Source organism: Oncorhynchus keta, chromosome 35 (genome assembly GCF_023373465.1).
Source record: "Oncorhynchus keta strain PuntledgeMale-10-30-2019 chromosome 35, Oket_V2, whole genome shotgun sequence".
Taxonomy (NCBI): Eukaryota; Metazoa; Chordata; class Actinopteri; order Salmoniformes; family Salmonidae; genus Oncorhynchus; species Oncorhynchus keta.
Genome location: NC_068455.1, coordinates 61,384,721 through 61,404,253, shown reverse-complemented (window position 1 = coordinate 61,404,253; position 19,533 = coordinate 61,384,721). Strand labels below are relative to the sequence as shown.

The window sequence follows — 19,533 nt, the reverse complement described above, 5'->3', positions numbered from 1 at the left end:
GCTCTCATGTCGAGGGAGAGCGTAAACATGAAATAGTGGTCGTGACAAGCTGCCGTGCAGGTAATAGGTCAGGCCTATTGATTGATCTGTTCATAAACCCTACATCTCAGGACAAACTTCCACCATGACGTTTCCAGTTCATGCGGTATTAAACATTTACACTGTTGATGCGTCCGATCGCCTCTGGTCGCAGTTATCTCACGCTAGCGCCACCCGTAATCGAAGAAGACGGTCTTAGGCCAATTTTTTGAGTTTTCTACTTGAGAATTTGCAAATGATTGTCTATTTGCCTGTATTTGGAGCAGAATGTGCACATTTGTTGTTGTCTGTTAGATCAGAAGCCGCCCCCAAGTGATAGTGAACGTAGCAAATGCAACTACATGCATGACATTTGAAAATCCATGTGGCATTACAGGAATGATGCCGAACGTCCCTGTTGGCCACATTTGGGCCAATGTCCACATCAGCACACATGTCATTGCTTTGTATTTTAGGCCATGATTGGATGCTACATCGTTCACCTTGACCAGGGCAGGTCAGCAGAAACATCTCTAAGAAATCCTAGTCCCAGTCCCAAATGCAATCAAAATTCCAAAAGGCTAGAAAGGTCAGCCCAGCATGACAGAATAGAAACTTGCCTGAAATGTTGCGCAGCTTTAGAATAACGGCGTACGGTGTCGATGACGATGCATTCTATTTTTTGAAAACATTTTTGACATGCTGTTGGGTCGCGTGTGTGTGTGTGTGTGTGTGTGTGTGTGTGTGTGTGTGTGTGTGTGTGTGTGTGTGTGTGTGTGTGTGTGTGTGTGCGTGCGTGCGTGCGTGCGTGCGTGCGTGCGTGTGTGCGTTGGGCTCGGTTCAGATACCAAGGACTTGTGCAGGTGTATTTACATTGTGTACATATGGCTAATCACATTGCTAAACTGACAGGCTGTTATTTGTTATTGGGTGTTGCAATCGAATACTCAGACTCACATCAGCCGTTGTTCACTAAGGTGACATCATGAGAGTGACGGTTGCAATAGTGCAATAGTTATTGTGCAAGCTGGCATTTACTGGCCAGTTTAGCCTGGGATTTTGAACGTGCTCTATTCATTCATACACAAGGGATTAGCAGACCTTTCTCCATAAATATCAGACCATTATACTGCCAACCATTTGAAAAGGGGACTTGGCATAAATCTAGCATTTTGTGCATCCCATCTATCATACATTGTGAATAACTATTGTACTGTAAGTAACCATGTTAAGTAGCATTGGACAAGTGTAGACAGAAATACATCTTTAGTCTTGTGCAATACTTCTATATCTTCACAATTATAATTCACAGCCTATACCTTTTAGCATTTGATATGATGTTATTGACTTTCCCACAGAACATTTGAATTCATAACTTTATCGACCTCATCTAGACTCGTATTTATACGATTCAGGAGAGGCACAGTGTCTTTCATCAAACAGAAAGTGAGCCGATATGACCCCCCTTCCCTTTATTTCTCTCCCTCTCTCCTTCTCTCTCTCCCTGACTAATAAGCATTGCTTTCTTCTTCATGCATGGGACAGCAGAGAGAGAGAGAGAGGGAGAGTTCCTCGCAGATGGATAGCGTGAGGTGATGGATGTGTCAGTCAGCCCTGTCTCATTCCAGTCAGGTGCTTCGCTCTTCAGTTGTGTAGACCCAGTTGGGCCGTAAGCCTCACACAACTGTTTTTCGCTTCTTCTTTCATGTATTCAATTTGTTGCAAAGCAGAGTTAGTTTTTTCGGATGTTTTTCCGTGCCAGTCTAGACGTGTCCTTTTTTGGGGACAAACAGTACCTGTTTGTGTTGATTTCAATTTGAAATTCAAGCAGACGAGCGTTCCATCTCCCAACCCTGAGCTGGGTTTTGCTGCCCTTGTGTTAGAAATTGGAACTGTCAGTTCAGTACATTTCGCTATTTGCGTCCCAGCTATATGACATCAATGAATAACACAAGTGAGTGGCACAGTGGTCTAAGGCACTACTTCTCAGTGCAAAAGGCAGCACTACAGTCCCTGGTTCAAATCCAGTATGTATCACATCTGGTTTTAATTGGGAGTCTCATAGGGTGGTCCACAATTGGCCCAGCATTGTCAGGGGAGGGTTTGGCTGGCTGGGATGTCCATGTTTTTTCTCCCTCTAAAAACATCAATAAATATTTTGGCCTTTGTAAATATTATTTTGGCCTTTATTCAGATTGCAATCACTCACTTTCGTTTTTTTGAAAATGGAATAATCTCCAAAATGTCGTTATATATAGATAGCTTAGCCACTGTGGTCAACTATTTCAGCACCATTTCGTGCTGCTCTGAGACAAGCATGGGGAAACAGAAATGTTTAATTATATTACATGTTATTCTTAAGATATATGTGTTGACTAAATATAAACAAGTGATGGCACAGTCATATAGCCTCAGCACCTACATAAAGCTGAGTGACTCACTCATTCATGACTTTGGATCAAAATAAATAAGTACCAACATTCTTTCTGATCGTCTTTAATAAAGAAATGTGTTGGTTATCCTGACCTGGACACCATGTACAGTATTATAATAGCCCATTATGGGCTATTAGCAGGACAATATACGCTTACCAACACCTCTGTATTTTGATACAGAGGGAATTGATCAGCATTAAAAACTGGGCCTCCCGAGTGGTGCAGCAGTGCAAGACACTGCATCACTAGTGCACACTGCGTTGCTACAGATGCTTGTTCGATACCTGTGCCAGCTGCCACCGGGAGACCCATGAGGCAGCCTTCAATTTCTCTCCCTCTAATAACAGAAATAAATCATTCAAAATAACAAATTTGCTTTATTTACAAATGAGTGAGAAAGTGTCACCCCATGTTCAAGAATGGCCTTTTTCTCTCTCACTCTTGTTTAAATGAAAATGTAATCATCTCCAATATATTGTTATTTTTTTATTTAGAATCCTCCAATCCTCGAAATGTAATTATTGGCGGAGAGTCACCTCATTGAATTTGTTTTATTTAGAAAGACTTTAGGCCCACATGAAGCGAAATGAGTTTCACTACTATTGAGTAATGTGCTGTTAAAAGTGGTGTAGGTCCAATTTATGTAAAAAGCATATTGAAGTTAGAAGCAGTAAAATTTTAAGCTATAACTATTTCTGCATCGTTTCGCGCTGCTCTGAGACAAGCATGGGGACTAGTCTTGATAAATCAATTATGTTTTTATTTTCACTGAATCTCCGTTTGTGTATTGGTTACACTACAATTATTGTGTGGAAATGTTATACTCTTAGTACTGTAGCCTGCTCTCGACTGTCACGTTGTAGAGCGCCAAATGTTCCTAACTGAGTGGCGCAGCGGTCTAAGAAACTGCATCGCAGTGCAAACTGCATTGCTACAGATGCTGATTCAATACCCGTGCCGGCCACGACCGGGAGACCCACGAGGCGGCTTTTGGTTTCTCTCCCTCTAAATAACAAACTGGGTTTATTTACGTATTAGTGAGAATATCTCACCCCATGTTCAAGAATGGCCTTTTTCTCGCTCACTCTCGTTTAAATGAAAACAAAATAATCTCCAAAATATCATTATTTTTTAATCAAAACGATTATTATTTTGATTAATTATGAAAAGCTCCTTAGATATTCTCACAGATCAGATATGCCCTAAAGAAAAATGCCCCTTAGATATTCAATCCTCTTGTGCTGATAGTACTGTAGCCTACTCCCGACCATCACGTTGTACCATATTTTCCGTTCCATTCTAACTGAAACCCTGAGGGTATCGTTTTTGTTTTTCTTGGAATAGAAACACCATAATATTCATCAAATTAATTAAGATAATTAAGATACATTTCTTAAAATCCCATATACTATGTTCTTACAAAAATGGTTATAAATTCTCTAGTAATGCCAATATTGAAGACTATCAAATGCTTCTCAAAGATGCCCTCTGGTGGTCAAACTAGCACTAATGGTAAAAATGGTTGACAATTAAATAACGTGCCATAGAATTCTGCAGCATCCCGCAAGGTGGGTTGCAGTATGACGCAACTTTTAAAGGAGGAACCACTGTATATTCACATGCGCTTGAAAATAACCTGTGAACAGATTCCTTTAAACATTTTCCTTCAGAAACCAGAGAGTGGACCAAGTAAAAGCAATGTGGCCTTTGGTGTAACCCTTGTGTTTTACCAGAGCGAGCCTGTCCAATAGGCCTATAGTACTTAGTCTTGGCAATGGCAGCTTTGTACTAATGCCACCATTTGCCTTTATTCATCTTCAGTCAAGTTCCTCTTCACTGTTGACCTGGCCATCAACTTTGTTTTTTGAACATAACAAACACCTTACTATCTCATAATGTGACTTTACTGTAACTGTGGGCATAGTCACAATGGAATAGAAAACATCATTCAATTAGGAAAATAGTCACAATGGAATAGAAAACATCATTCAATTAGGAAAATAGTCACAATGGAATAGAAAACATCATTCAATTAGGAAAATAGTTACAATGGAATAGAAAACATCATTCAATTAGGAAAATAGTCACAATGGAATAGAAAACATCATTCAATTAGTAAAATAGTCACAATGGAATAGAAAACATCATTCAATTAGGAAAATAGTCACGATGGAATAGAAAACATCATTCAATTAGGAAAATTAACACAACAGTTTATTTAAGGACAATCCCGTTAGGTCTATAATCTATATCAAAGTTATCACAGTCTACTACACAAATCATTTTTATGGGGTGAAATAGGCTACATATCCTGCCTTGTGTATAGTGGACTTTTGCCCAGAAAAACTCATAGCTGCCAGACAAAGCTGACCTTGCCCTCAGACTTGCCATTCAGTGTGATAATTTTGCATTAATGTGTGTGTGCTGACAGGGAGTTTTCAAACATGGAAATTATTAGTTATTTACTTGAGAAGAAACAGAGGCTGACAGGCCAAGTCTGCTAAGTAACTTTTAGAAGTTTGACACGTATCATTTCCTAAATAATTCACTGCAACGATTGAAACACCTTTGTATAAGGTGGTTTTGGCCAGTTTGACTCTGAAACAAGGCCTGAACTCAAACTCAAAAGACAAGTAAAGTCTCTCTCAAACACAGATCTATAGCTTACAGTAGCTTACATGATATTGTTGTCTGCCAATTCAAATTGAAAAATTAAGATGACTCTTTCACATACTTTACTCCTTGACTCAAGATGCTCTTTTATAGTTTCACACATTCAGGTGAACCATCCACTTCACTTCAAAGTGATCCTGAATTGAAGCTCTTAGTCCTCATTTCACTGCTTCTGATTTCTTGGCTTTCTGGGGCTTCTGAAGGAAAAGCAAGTTGAAAAGAGTTTAAAGTGTGCTTTCTACACTTGGCTATACCGTACTTTTTTCAATTAAAAGGCATGCCAAATGTAAACAGTTTTTGAGCAATTTTTTGAATGTCAATCATTAATGTTGTTGTAAACAAAGTGTGGAAACCAAATTTCCTTGCCATCATAAAGTATTTGCCAAGGCGTTATCCAAAAAAGCAGAGCAGATTGTGTCTTTACGACAAACTGTTTTTCCACCCTTACTCCCAAGTCCCTATATTCTTGTTCCTCTCATGAGAGCTCGCAAAGCAAATGGGCAAAAATATTCCCAAGGGCACGTTCTTCTGTAGTAAATTCTTATCTGCACACGCAAGTTTATACCCTTTGCAGCATAACAACTGACTCACTCTGCTAGAACTCCTTCTAACCTGCTCTTCCTTATCTATATCTCACACGAGCATCACTCTTTCAACATGTAGAAGCAGTCCAATTCCCCCCTTTTGTTTCTCTGGCTGATACATACAGTATCTAGCCGCGACATTCAGTAGATTTCTTCTTGCAAAATGAAACATTCGCCTCAAAACATTTTACCTGTGTTCAAAATCAAACACTGCTCTCAAATCATAAACAAAGTGATCAAAATGATACACTTTCAAGCAGTCAGTAAACAATACACCGAAAAATAGAAAACACATTGTTCAAAACATACAATTCTCAGGGAGAAGTACATTTTTAATCTAAAAAAATATTAATATTTTTCCATCATTGTCCTTTGATGAATGAAAACATGTTCTATCATAGTAAAATTAAATCAATTTTGAGTGGTTGTGTTCAATCAATGACATGTATCTATTTGTATTTGATTGTTGCCACTTGTGTTTACCAGTATGGAGGACATGTGCATTAGAGTGCAGAATGTGTTTTGAGAATGAGAATGTGTTTAGAGTTTTGCTGAAAAGTCTAAGTGAGATCTGCAAATTGTGTTTTACCATGTGAAATTGTTTAAGGTATTGACAACAGACTGCATAATTAGCTAAATGAGTCCAGGCAACTGAGAACTTTGTTCAGCCAATTGGTTTTAGTGTTTTAGCGATTGAGAAAAACTGTAATACAGGGCCTCGCTTGAAGTGCCCCACAGATTTTAAACGTAAGAACGATGGTGTGATCTTTTTCTCTCTAATTTCTCCTCCACTTTCATTTCCCTTCTTGACGCAAACATCTGGGTTGCGGTCGCACCTCCATCTCTGCTTCCTCTGTCAGTGTGTTTAATTGGTTGCATTGCATCCTCACACAGTTATTGTGTGGTATTCATTAGCGCGTCCTATTGGCTGTGATGAAAATAAGAGACTGGTGAAATGAGAGACCATGGTGAAAATTAGAGACTGTGGTGAAAATGAGAGTGTTGTGGTAATTATAGACTGGTGAAAATGACGAGACCGTGGTGAAAATTAGAGACTGTGTTGAAAATGAGAGTGTGTTGTGGTAATTATAGACTGGTGAAAATGAGAAACTGTGGTAAAATTGTAGGCTGGGGAAAATGAGAGACTGGTGAAAATGAGAGCTTGCAACACAATGTTGATGTCAAGCCTTGATGAACATCAACAAATGGCAATATCTAATATTACAAATGAGAAAAGTCATTGCAAAATTGGACACGTGATAATTGATTGTCATAATGAATGGCATCAGGCCTACGATTGTGATTATTAATTACATTTGTGATTACTTGAGTACACTCTAAATCTTGATTTGCTGATAATTGTACACTATGTAATCACCATCTACATACATTTTATCAGTATGTAGTGCCAGTTACTTTCGATTCCATAGAGAAGTGGAAGTGATCATTTGGATCATACATCAGAGATAACATCGCTTAAGTGGTGAAATACCCTGTGCCTTTCGCAGGGTTGGCTAAGCCAATCCACAAATACCCACTTTGTTCTTATGAGCTTCAAATTGAGGAAAGACTACCAGAGACTTATAAACTGGATTTATATCAAACATGGCCCTACTTTGTATTGCATGCATCACAGAAAACACAGCTTTTGTGAGATGTGGCAAACAAACATTTTATTCAAGGCAAGGGACAACAACAACAGTATCTAGTGAATTAAAATGAATAGTGCACGTACACGTAACGGTCAAAATAAAGGAAACACCTGAGTAAATGAGGGATATAGGTTATATTGAAAGCAGGTGCTTCCACACAGGTGTGGTTCCTGAGTTAATTAAGCAATTCCATCGTGTGGTTAGAGAGGGTCATGTATACAAATTGTCATTATTTTGGCTACCATGTCCCTTTGAAAGATTAATATAATTAACAACACTGTCAGCTCAGATTTTCAAGATATGCTTTTGAACCATAGCTAAACAAGCATTTGTGTAAGAGTATTGATAGCCTAGCATAGCATTAAGCCTGGCATTCAGCATGCAACATTTTCACAAAAACAAGAAAAGCATTCAAATAAAATAATTTACCTTTGAAGAACTTCAGATGTTTTCAATGAGGAGACTCTCAGTTAGATAGCAAATGTTCAGTTTTTCCAAAAAGATTGTGTAGGACAAATCGCTCCGTTTTGTTCATCACGTTTGGCTAAGAAAAAAACCTGTATCCAGGAGTGTAATTCTCTCCGCAAGCTCATCAGCATAACGCAACGTTAACTATTCATGAAAATCGCAAATGAAATTAAATAAATATATTAGCTCTCAAGCTTAGCCTTTTGTTAACAACACTGTCATCTCAGATTGTCAAAATATGCTTTTCAACCAAAGTTAAACAAGCATTTGTGTAAGAGTATTGATAGCCTAGCATAGCATTAAGCCTGGCATTCAGCATGCAACATTTTCACAAAAACAAGAAAAGCATTCAAATAAAATAATTTACCTTTGAAGAACTTCAGATGTTTTCAATGAGGAGACTCTCAGTTAGATAGCAAATGTTCAGTTTTTCCAAAAAGATTATTTGTGTAGACAAATCGCTCCGTTTTGTTCATCACGTTTGGGTAAGAAAAAAACAGAAAATTAAGTCATTACAACGCAAACTTTTTTCCAAATTAACTCCATAATATCGACAGAAACACGGCAAACGTTGTTTAGAATCAATCTTCAAGGTGTTTTTCACATATCTATCGATGATAAATCATTCGTGGCAGTTTGATTTCTCCTCTGAAGAAATGGAACGCGCATGGACCTGGAGATTACGCAATAATTTCGACGCAGGACACCGGGCGGACACCTGGTAAATGTAGTCTCTTATGGTCAATTTTCCAATGACATGCCTACAAATACGTCACAATGCTGCAGACACCTTGGGGAAACGACAGAAAGTACAGGCTCATTCCTGGCGCATTCACAGCCATATAAGGAGACATTGGAACACAGCGCCTTCAGAATCTGGGGCATTTCCTGTATGAAATTTCATCTTGGTTTCGCCTGTAGCATTAGTACTGGGGTACTCACAGATAATATCTTTGGAGTTTTTTCTTTCCAAAGCTGTCAATTACATGCATAGTCGAGGATCTTTTCGTGACAAAATATCTTGTTTAAAACGGGAACGTTTTTTATCCAAAAATTAAAAGAGCGCCCCCTATCTCGAAGAAGTTAAGATTACTTTATTGGTCAATTGCACACAAGGTCCAACCAAAATTTGACTTCTGCTTTTAACCTAACTCCTCTGAAAGACACACAAAGACAGGTTTTTGAGAGGTGCCGGGGGTTGCCACACTGGGTGCCATTGTTTTAGGGGAGTTAAGTTATTTTCTCAAGGGCACAATGGCAAGCAAGGGCATGTAGGACTTGAAACCAGCAACCTTACATATTTTTCTCGTTGGACCCAGGATTCAAACGGGCAACCCTCCGGTTGCTGTCTCGCCTTTCTAAACACTTGGCAACCTGCCACCCCTGAGGGAAAGAAGGGTCTCAAAGGAGCATAGGGGATTTAAAGAGAGAGAGTGGGTGTGTGTGTGTGTGTGTGTGTGTGTGTGTGTGTGTGTGTGTGTGTGTGTGTGTGTGTGTGTCAGTCACCAGATCTCAACCCAATTGAACACTTATGGGAGATTCTGGAGCAGCGCCAGAGACAGCATTTTCCACCACCATCAACAAACCACAAATGGAATTTCTTGTGGAAGAATAGTGTTGCAGCCCTCCAATAAAGTTCCAGACCCTTGTAGAATCTATGCCAAGGTGCATTGAAGCTTGTATGGCATCTCGTGGTGGCCCAAAGCCCTATTCAGACACTTTATGTTGGTGTTTCCTTTATTTGGGCAGATACCATGTATGTTAAACATGAACTGACTGGCTACAAGCTGTTACTAAACTGGGACTGTCTTGTTTATAGTTTGTTCAAAAACAACTCTTTATTGAATTTAAATAAAACAAACATATTCAAGATTTAGTGAATGGTTATGGAATTTTTATTTTACCTTTATTTAACTAGGCAAGTCAGTTAAGAACAAATTCCTATTTTCAATGACAGGCTACGAACAGTGGGTTAACTGCCTGTTCAGGGGCAGAATGACAGATTTGTACATAGTCAGCTCAGGGATTTGAATTTGCAACCTTCTGGTTACTAGTCCAACGCTCTAACCACTAGGCTACCCTGCCGCCCTAAACAATGGTGGGATGTAGAATCAGACTTTCTAGAGAACACACTATGTTCATGTGGCTGTTGTCAATTATCCACACGTGACATGTACAGACTGTTCACATTGCCATTAGAACATTATCATAACCATAAATAAACATTTTGAGTTCAAAGGTGTGTTTGGCTGCCCCGTGCGCTACTCTAGAAAAGCTGCAGCAGGAGACACAACCTTTGCTGTCCTCTTGCGCAGTCGAGCGTCTCATCTCAGCGCTCCACCGCTGGGAAGGCGAGTGCACACGCCCTAATTGAAATCCAGTGCCCCAATGATAGGCCTCCGCCTAATGCTGCCCGTCATTGTGAATGCGGAGCATGTAGAGGGTAGCTGACTGTGCCTTCAGAAAGAATTCATACCCCTTGACTTATTCCACATTTTGTTGTGTTACAGAGTGAATTCAAAGGGAATTAAATATTTTTTTAATTCTCACCCATCTACACATAATACTGCATAATGACGAAGTGAAAACATTACAAAACGGAACAGAAACAGAAATGTCAAATTTACATAAGTATTCACACAGTCAATACATGTTAGAATGTTAGAATCAACTTTGGCAGCGATTATAGCTAAAGTATGAGTCTTTCTGGGTACGTTTCTAAGAACATTGCACACCTGGTGTCATGACTTCCGCCGAAGTCGGTCCCTCTCCTTGTTCGGGCGGTGTTCGGCGGTCGATGTCACCAATCTTCCAGCCATCACTAATCCATTTTTCATTTCCCACTGCTTTTGTCTTGTCTTTTACTTCACACCTGGTTCCAATCCCATCAATTACATGTTGTGTATTTAACCCTCTGTTCCCCCTCATGTCCTTGTCGGAGATTGTTTGATTGTATGTGATGTGCATGTATTATGTTGGTGTGCGACGGGTTTTGTACCCACTTTTGTTGTTTTGTATATTTTGTTTTTTGGAGTTTTATCAGAATTTATTAAACAACTCCGTTTTACCAAGTTCGTTCTCCTTCGCCTGACTTCACTGCCACCAACACGCACCCATTACACCTGGATTGTACAATATTTGCACGTTATAATTTGTTTAGTTCGTCAAGTTCTGTCAAGTTGGTTGTTGATCATTGCCAGAGAGCCATTTTCAAGTCTTGCCATAGATTCTCAAGACGATTTTCAAAACTGTAACTAGGCCACTCAGGAACATTCAATGTCATCTTGGTAAGCAACTCCAGTGTTATTGTCCTGCTGAAAGGTAAATCAATCTCCTCTAGAATTTAGCCTTCACTTAGCTCTATTCAGTTTATTTTTATCAAAAGAAAACTCCCTAGTACTTTGCCGATTAGTAGCATACTGTGACGGCCCTGAATTTTTCTGAACCATCTCAGTGCAGCTCCTTCCAATCGGGCGCTTTCCCTTTAATTCCCTATTAAATAGTCAGCATCAGCTGCGCAAAAGTGGGGTTGTGATGGAGACGTGAATGAGGATGTGTTCATCCCTCAGTTCCGAAGCTTCTCTATTCCGTTTGTTTTGTTGCCGTTAAACGTGTGTTTTGTAGCCTAGGTGAGTTTACCCAGGATCGGATCCACTCTTTGCGTCCGTGGACTACACCTCTCCGTTCTTCGTGGCCTTTCTCCGCTGGAGATCTATTGGTGGATTGGATTGTCTGACTGACCGACTGACTACAACCTTTTTGTATACGGTATTTCATTTGTTTTGATGTGAGGTATACTGTGATGATTTATGTAGTTAGTTGTAGTTGAGGACTTAGTAAGAGTTGATACGCTTTAAGTTCTGTGGTAAAATAATTGTTATATTGATGGTATGTTTAATACTGTGTTTACGCTACACAGTATTTACCGGGCTGGACTCTTTTTAGGCCCGAGGTACAGGACATTTCTGGAGGAACCAGAACTCATTATGTTATATTATTATATGTGTGTGTAATCATTGAAGTTGGTAATACAACCCACGCAAAATAATATAGTTGTTTTTGAAGTTCTTTCCAATGTTTTAAGGGTTTATGAAAAGTTTATTTCCATCCTGACTTTTACATAAGTCCTTTGTATTGGTGTAGACTTGACGGACCAGATGGGACTCATTCCCACCCAAACTAAAAGGAGAAACCAATGTTTTCTCTGGTAGGCACAACCTACCTGGCACCCCTATAAATAATAACCTCAAGTCAAAACCGTTACAATACCCATAACATGATGCAGCCACCACCATGCTTGAAAATATGAAGAGTGGTACTCAGTGATGTGTTGTTTTGGATTTGCCCCAAACATAACACTTTGTATTCAGGAAATAAAGTGAATTTCTTTGCCACATTTTTTGTAGTTTTACTTTAGTGCCTTTTTGCAAACAGGATGCATGTTTTGGAATACTTTTTATTCTGTACAGGCTCCCTTCTTTTCAATCTTTCATTTAGGTTAGTTTTAAAATATTCTGTTTTAAAGTCACCATTGGCCTAATGATGAAATCCCTGAGCTCTAGCAACTGAGTTAGGAAGGACAGGTGTATCTTTGTAGTGACTGGGTGCTCTTGCAAGACATTGGAAAACCTCCCCGGCCTTTGTGGTTAAATCTGTCTTTGAAATTCACTGCTCGACTGAGGGACATTACAGATAATTAATTGTATGTGTGGGGTACAGAGATGAGGTAGTCATTCAAAAATCATGTTAAACTCTATTATTGCACACAGAGTGAGTCCAGCCAACTTATTACATGACTTGTTAAGCAAATATATACTCCTGGACTTATTTAGGCTTGCCATAACAAAGGGTTGAATACTTATTAATTTGTTTAAAAGAAATTAAATCCCACAGACATTTTGGTTACTGGCCCAACACTCTTAACCGCTAGGCTACCTGCTGCCCAGTTCTCAAAGTTCTCAACAAAAAAAATGAATGAAGTCTCAGTTGGTTATCTTAGTTGCATAAAGATATGTTGAAGTTGAAGTCTAACACTGACACCGTGGATGTCTAATTACGAGCTATGGATAGTGGGATGGGGGTGGGAGGGGGGCACTAAACTAATGCACACCTTCAACTAGCGTCGAGTTGCTAGCAGCTGTTCAGCACAGAAACTTGGCAGGTACAGATCACCAGGGAGCTAGTGCCTCTTCTCTTTTCCTCCCCACCTCCTCCGCTATAGCGATGGCCTCATTTATCTGTCTCCCTCTTTCTCTCTCCCCACTCTTCTCCTCTTCAAACTTCTCCGTATACTCGCCTTTACACGTCGTCATCAGGCCGATACAGAGCTGTCGTCTTGGTTTTTGTTTCGCCAATGACTTTCCTGTCAATGCCGACGGTGGAGTTTATAAAACATGGAGTCTGCCGATCCGATCCACCACTCCATGTTCCCCCCGTCAGTAGTCCAGACGGCTAATGACATACAGACAGGCCTGCATAAAGACTGTATTAGTCATTTTCTTCCGTTCCCTCGCCCGTGACACCACCACTGCTAAATACCTATGTGTCCCCGAGCAGATATTGTTCTCCTCCTTCTGAAATATCCCTTCAATTAGACTGCCATATCAGCCCACAGCCCAAGTTCCATCCAGCACCATCGTTCCTAGTGAGAATTTGTCACAGCCATTCGTTTCATTCTGACGGATGCCCCTTTAAAACGTCTCATTAGTCAAATACGTCTCTTATTTTATTACACGTCCCGTCTCAAATCGTCTGCAGTATATCCTTTCAGAAGAAAGACCTACTCACACATTAATTCAAAGCCTACTTAATTACCATAGATAGTAGTCACATCAATTTCTCAACAAAGTCTCATTTTTACACTAGTATGCCATGTAACCCAATACAGACCGTGCAGTAGGCGTTTGCAGTCGAGTGATCAAAGTCCAGGATTTTTTTATCTCCACTTCATTATGCATTACGTTGTGGAAGCATAATAGTTGGTTGACTGTCGGCTATTAAATTGTATATGCTTGTCTTCACCCTGAAGATCGTGACTCCGTGAACTTGTCTATTGAATCGCCCACTCTGATAGTCTGTGGATCATGGCTGCTCATGTTAATAACTGGCTCCTACTAGCAGTATCAAATATGGCATTTAGACAGGATATGTTCCCCTTTCTCTCCCTTTTGTGCTCTCAAAGTAATTCCCTCAACTCAAAACACTGTAGCCTCATCACCCTCTCAAATGTTCACCTTTGTTTCACCTACATGTACATCCATACATTCCTCGCTCAATACTACTTGAGCTGATTAAAGGCAGCTAGTGCTAGCACCATTTGGATGAGCCACCATGATAACAAGGCTCTCAGCCTGATAAACTGGCCAAGCAGGTGTTAGCGCTGGCGTCTGGGGAATTGAGGCAGCTCTCGGCAGCCACGTGGGGGGGATCAGAGAGGCTTCAGATCTACCTGGTCACGTGGTGGAGTCCTTCTCTTTCTGTTACCACACCACACTTTTCTGGACTGTTCCTGCTAACCATTCCCGCTACACGGATGTGAGTCCTCTGCACAGCCAATGGTTGCCAGGGCGCTCCACTCAGTGACAAATGGGGGGATGATTCCCTCCCACCCACATAAGTGTTTAATCATGATGCACCAGAGCTTCTCACACCTCATCGATGGAAGCATCCATCACAAGTACGTTATAGAGTTTGAAACTGCTCTTAATGCACTGTGAAAACACAGTGTGGAATGCTTATCCACTGGGATTTTCACATCCAATCTCAAATAAGTAATGGACACATTCCATTGCTTTAGCTAGATGTAGATGTGTGCATATGATGTACACCTACATTTGGTACAGGGACCTCGGTTCAGTCTGCACTGTGAACCTGAATGAATACATAAAAAAAAATCAGGTCAGAGTTCCATAGCCGCAGGCAGAACAGTTGAAACTGGAGCAGCAGTACGACCAGGTAGTCCTGAGGCATGGTCCTAGGGCTCAGGTCCTCATAGAGAAGGAAAGAAAGAAAGAAAGAAAGAAAGAAAGAAAGAAAGAAAGAAAGAAAGAAAGAAAGAAAGAAAGAAAAAGATAGAGAGAGCATACTTAAATTCACACAGGACACCGGATAGACAGGAGAAATACTCCAGATATAACAGACTGACCCTAGCCCCCCGACACAAACTATTGCAGCATAAATACTGGAGCCTGAGACAGGAGGGGTCGGGAGACACTGTGGCCCTGACCGATGATACCCCCGGACAGGGCCAAACAGCCAGGATATAACCCCACCCACTTTTCCAAAGCACAGCCCTCACACCAATAGAGGGATCTACATTTACATTTACATTTAAGTCATTTAGCAGGATCTCCAACCATCAACTCACCATCCTGAGACAAGGTCGAGTATAGCACACAAAGATCTCCCCCACGGCACAACCCAAGGGGGGCGAAAACCCGGACAGGAAGATCACGTCAGTGACTCAAGCCACTCAAGTGACACACCCCTCCTAGGGATGGCATGGAATAGCACCAGTAAGCCAGTGACTCAGCCCCTGCAATAGGGGTTTAGGCAGAGAGTCCCAGTGGAGAGAGGGGAACCAGCCAGGCAGAGACAGCAAGGGCTGTTTGTTGCTCCCGTGCCTTTCCGTTCGCCTTCACACTCCTGGGCCAGACTACACTCAATCATAGGACCTACTGAAGAGATGAGTCTTCAGTAAAGACTTAAAGGTTGAGACCGAGTCTGCGTCTCTCACATGGATAGGCAGACCATTCCATAAAAATGGATCTCTAAAGGAGAAAGCCCTGCCTCCAGCTGTTTGCTTAGAAATTCTAGGGACAATAAGGAGGCCTGCGTCTTGTGACCATAGCGTACGTGTAGGTATATACGGCAGGACCAAATCAGAAAGATAGGTAGGAGCAAGCCCATGTAATGCTTTGTAGGTTAGCAGTAAAACATTGAAATCAGCCCTAGCCTTAACAAGAAGCCAGTGTAGAAAGGCTAGCACTGGAGTAATATGATCAAATGTTTTTGTTCTAGTCGAGATTCTAGTAGCTGTGTTTAGCACTAACTGATGTTTATTTATTGCTATATCCGGGTAGCCGGAAAGTAGAGCATTGCAGTCGTCTAATCTAGAAGTGACAAATGCATGGATTCATTTTTCTGCATCATTTTTGGTCAGAAAGTTTCAGATCTTTGCAATGTTACGTAGATGTAAAAAAGCTATCCATGAAACAGTCTTGATATGTTCATCAAAAGAGAGATCAAGGTCCAGAGTAACACCGAGGTCCTTCACAGTTTTATTTGAGATGACTGTACAACCATCAAGATTAATTGTCAGATTCAACAGAGGATCTCTTTGTTTCTTGGGACCTAGAACTAGCATCTCTGTTTTGTCCGAGTTTAAAAGTAGAACATTTGCCGCCATCCACTTCCTTATGTCTGAAATGTCCGAAACGTACAGCTGAGTGTCGTCCGCACAGCAGTGAAAGTTAACATTATGTTACCGAATGACATCACCAAGAGGTAAAATATATAGTGAAAACAATAGTGGTCCTAAAAACGGAGCCTTGAGGAACACCAAAATGTACAGTTGTTTTGTCAGTGGACAAACCATCCACAGAGACAAACTGATATCTTTACGACAGATAAGATCTAAACCAGACCAGAAGTTTTCCGTGTAGACAAATTTGGGTTTCCAATCTCTCCAAAAGAATGTGGTGGTTGATGGTATCAAAAGCAGCACTAAGGTCTAGGAGCACGAGGACAGATGCAGAGTCTCGGTCTGATGCCATTAAAAGGTCATTTACGACCTTCAGTCTCAGTGCTATGATGGGGTCTAAAACCAGACTGAAGCATTTGGTATACATGGTTTGTCTTCAGGAGGGCAGTGAGTTACTGCGCAATAGCCTTTTCTAACATTTTGGACAGGAATGGGAGATTCAAAATATATTTTCGATATATATTTTCTGGGTCAAGGTTTGGCTTTTTCTGCCACTTTTAGTGAGTTTGGTACACATCCGGTGGATAGAGAGCCGTTTATTATGTTCAACATAGGAGGGCCAAGCACAGGAAGCAGCTCTTTCTTTCAGTAGTTTAGTTGGAATAGGGTCCAGTATGCAGCTTGAAGGTTTAGAGGCCATGATTTTTTTCATCAATGTGTCAAGAGATATAGTACTAAAAAACTTGAGTCTCCCCCTTGATCCTAGGTCATGGCAGAGTTATGCAGACTCAGGACAACTGAGCTTTGGAGGAATACGCAGATTTAAAGAGGAGTCCGTAATTTGCTTTCTAATGATCATGATCTTTTCCTCAAATAAGTTAGTGAATGAATCACTGCTGAAGTGAAAGCCATCCTCTCTTGGGGAATGCTGCTTTTTAGTTAGCTTTGCGACAGTATCAAAAACAAACTAGTTCTGTGCAGTGGCGAGTGGTGGGGTCAATAAACCAGGAGGATTCTTCATCACCGCTTACATCTCTAGTTTGGGAACATTTTGGTTCCCAGTAGATAACGGCGATGGACAGAGTATGTCGCCACTGCTCAACGAGAAAAGGCTATGCATCTGCCAACACCTCAAACATTTTGACACATTTCAAATCAAATCAAAATGTATTTATCACATGCACCGAATACAACAGTTGTAGTAGACCTTACTGTGAAATCCTTACTTACAGGCCCTTAACCAACAATGCAGTTTTAAGAAAAATAAGAGTTAAGAAAATATTTACTAAATAAATTAAGTAAAAAACATATATAAAAATAAAAGTAACACAATAAAATATCATCTGACCACTTCCGGTATTGAGTGAGTTACTGGTATTCCTGCTCTAGTTTTTGATTGTAAGCAGAAATCAGTAGTATAGGATTATGGTCATATTTGCCAAATGGAGGGTGAGGGAGAGCTTTGTACACATCTCTGTACGCTGACATCACCACACTATTCCTACACACTTATCACACCAGACATGCCACCAGGGGTCTTTTCACAGTCCCCAGGCCCATAACAAATGCAAGGAAATGTACAGTATTATACAGAGCCATGAGTGCATGGATCTCCCTTCCATCTTTTATCTAGCGGAAGTGAACAGCAAACCTGGTTTCAAAAAACAATTAAAGCAACACTTCACAGCACATTGCCTCTCCCCATGACTTACTTGTTATTGGCATGTACTGACATGTAGTGTATGTGTAACTGATCGATGCACACACACTCTACATGTTAATGGTTTTAAATGTATGTACATTAAAAAGTATTTTGTCTGTAATATATTTTTTGTTATGTGTAAGACCCCATAAGACTAGCTGTTACCATTTGCGTTGGCTAATGGGGATACTAATAAATCAAATAAAGTCCTATCCTACAACCCCATGCAAGACAGAAACGCAAAAAACACCATCAACACAACTTTGTCACCCCTCTGCATGCAGCCCTTCTCAGCTGAATCTGACCGGGCCAAAAAATGTACAAGAGCGATAGGCATGTTTATAGCACCGGATATGTTCCCATTCTCGGTGGTTGAAAGAATAGGGGGTTTCAGGGGCACCTGGGGAAAGTGCTCGAGCCACGTTGCTAAATTTGTCCTCAAGCACCCATTTCAGGAAATAGGTAGTACCCGCTCTACATAAGCAAGCTAAAGCCAAAGTTGTCAATGAATTGACCAATGCACCCTTTTTGCGCTTACTACAGATAGGTTGACCTCCAGGGCTACAGAGAGATACTTAACAGTGACGGTCCATCACATTACCCCAGAGTGGGAAATAACCACTGTGCTACAGACCACACCCCCTTTATGAGTCAAACATGCGCTCATATTTTTGTCTTCGTTTGAAAATATCACAGCATAGGCCTAAACAATGTCTGAGCCATGTTTACATATTGATTTCAAATGCATATTGCACTTTATTTTAGTGTTGTTGTTGATGAGTAATCGTGGGTTTTCATTTAAGAAAATACAGTGTTGGTATTCCCGATTATGCTCTCATCTGGCTTTATATAACTCATGATCATATATTAAAGCAGGAATACCAACATTATTGTTCAATAAACAAACATTTACTAGAGTAACTGTTGGCATTTAATTTTTACGCTGTACTGAAACTGAACCGTGACTCCAAAACCTCAAAACATAACAAACTTTGGGTTTGATAAACCGTTACACCCCCAATGTACATTAAGGATATTTAAGCACATTTTACATTATGCTCTTTCCTCGAGCTGGGGAACTTGTTACTAACAAATAGTTTGTCCATTTGACATAATCATTTATTGAATGAGAATTATATTTACATTAAAATGCATATCACTAGGGGCATGTGATTAGCCACACAGAAAACCCAAGACCAGAGTATATAAACTGATTGAACAAAACATTACAAACACCTTCCTAATATTGAGTTGCACCCCCGTTTGCCCTCAGAACAGCCTTAATTCTTCGGGGGCATGGACTCTACAAGGTGTCGAAAGCGTTCCACAGGGATGCTGGCCCATGTTGACTCCAATGCTTCTAACTGTTATGTCAGGTTGGCTGGGTGTCCTTTGGGTGGTGGACCATTCTTGATACACACGGGAAACTGTTGAGTGTGACTGTTGCAGTTCTTGACACACTCTAACCGGTGCACCTGGCACCAATTACACTCTTAGAAAAAAGGGTTCCAATGGGGTACTTCGGCAGTCCCCATAAGAAAACCATTTTTGGTTCCAGGTAGAACTCTTTTGGGTTCCA

The 19,533-nt window shown here is 40.6% G+C and overlaps 1 protein-coding gene across 17 annotated transcripts in view; it reads left to right on the top strand.

Annotated features, from left to right (window-relative positions):
• LOC118368770 (receptor-type tyrosine-protein phosphatase delta-like) overlaps positions 1-19,533 on the top strand; it is a 597,123-nt gene that overhangs the window by 74,621 nt on the left and 502,969 nt on the right. The window lies entirely within an intron of this gene.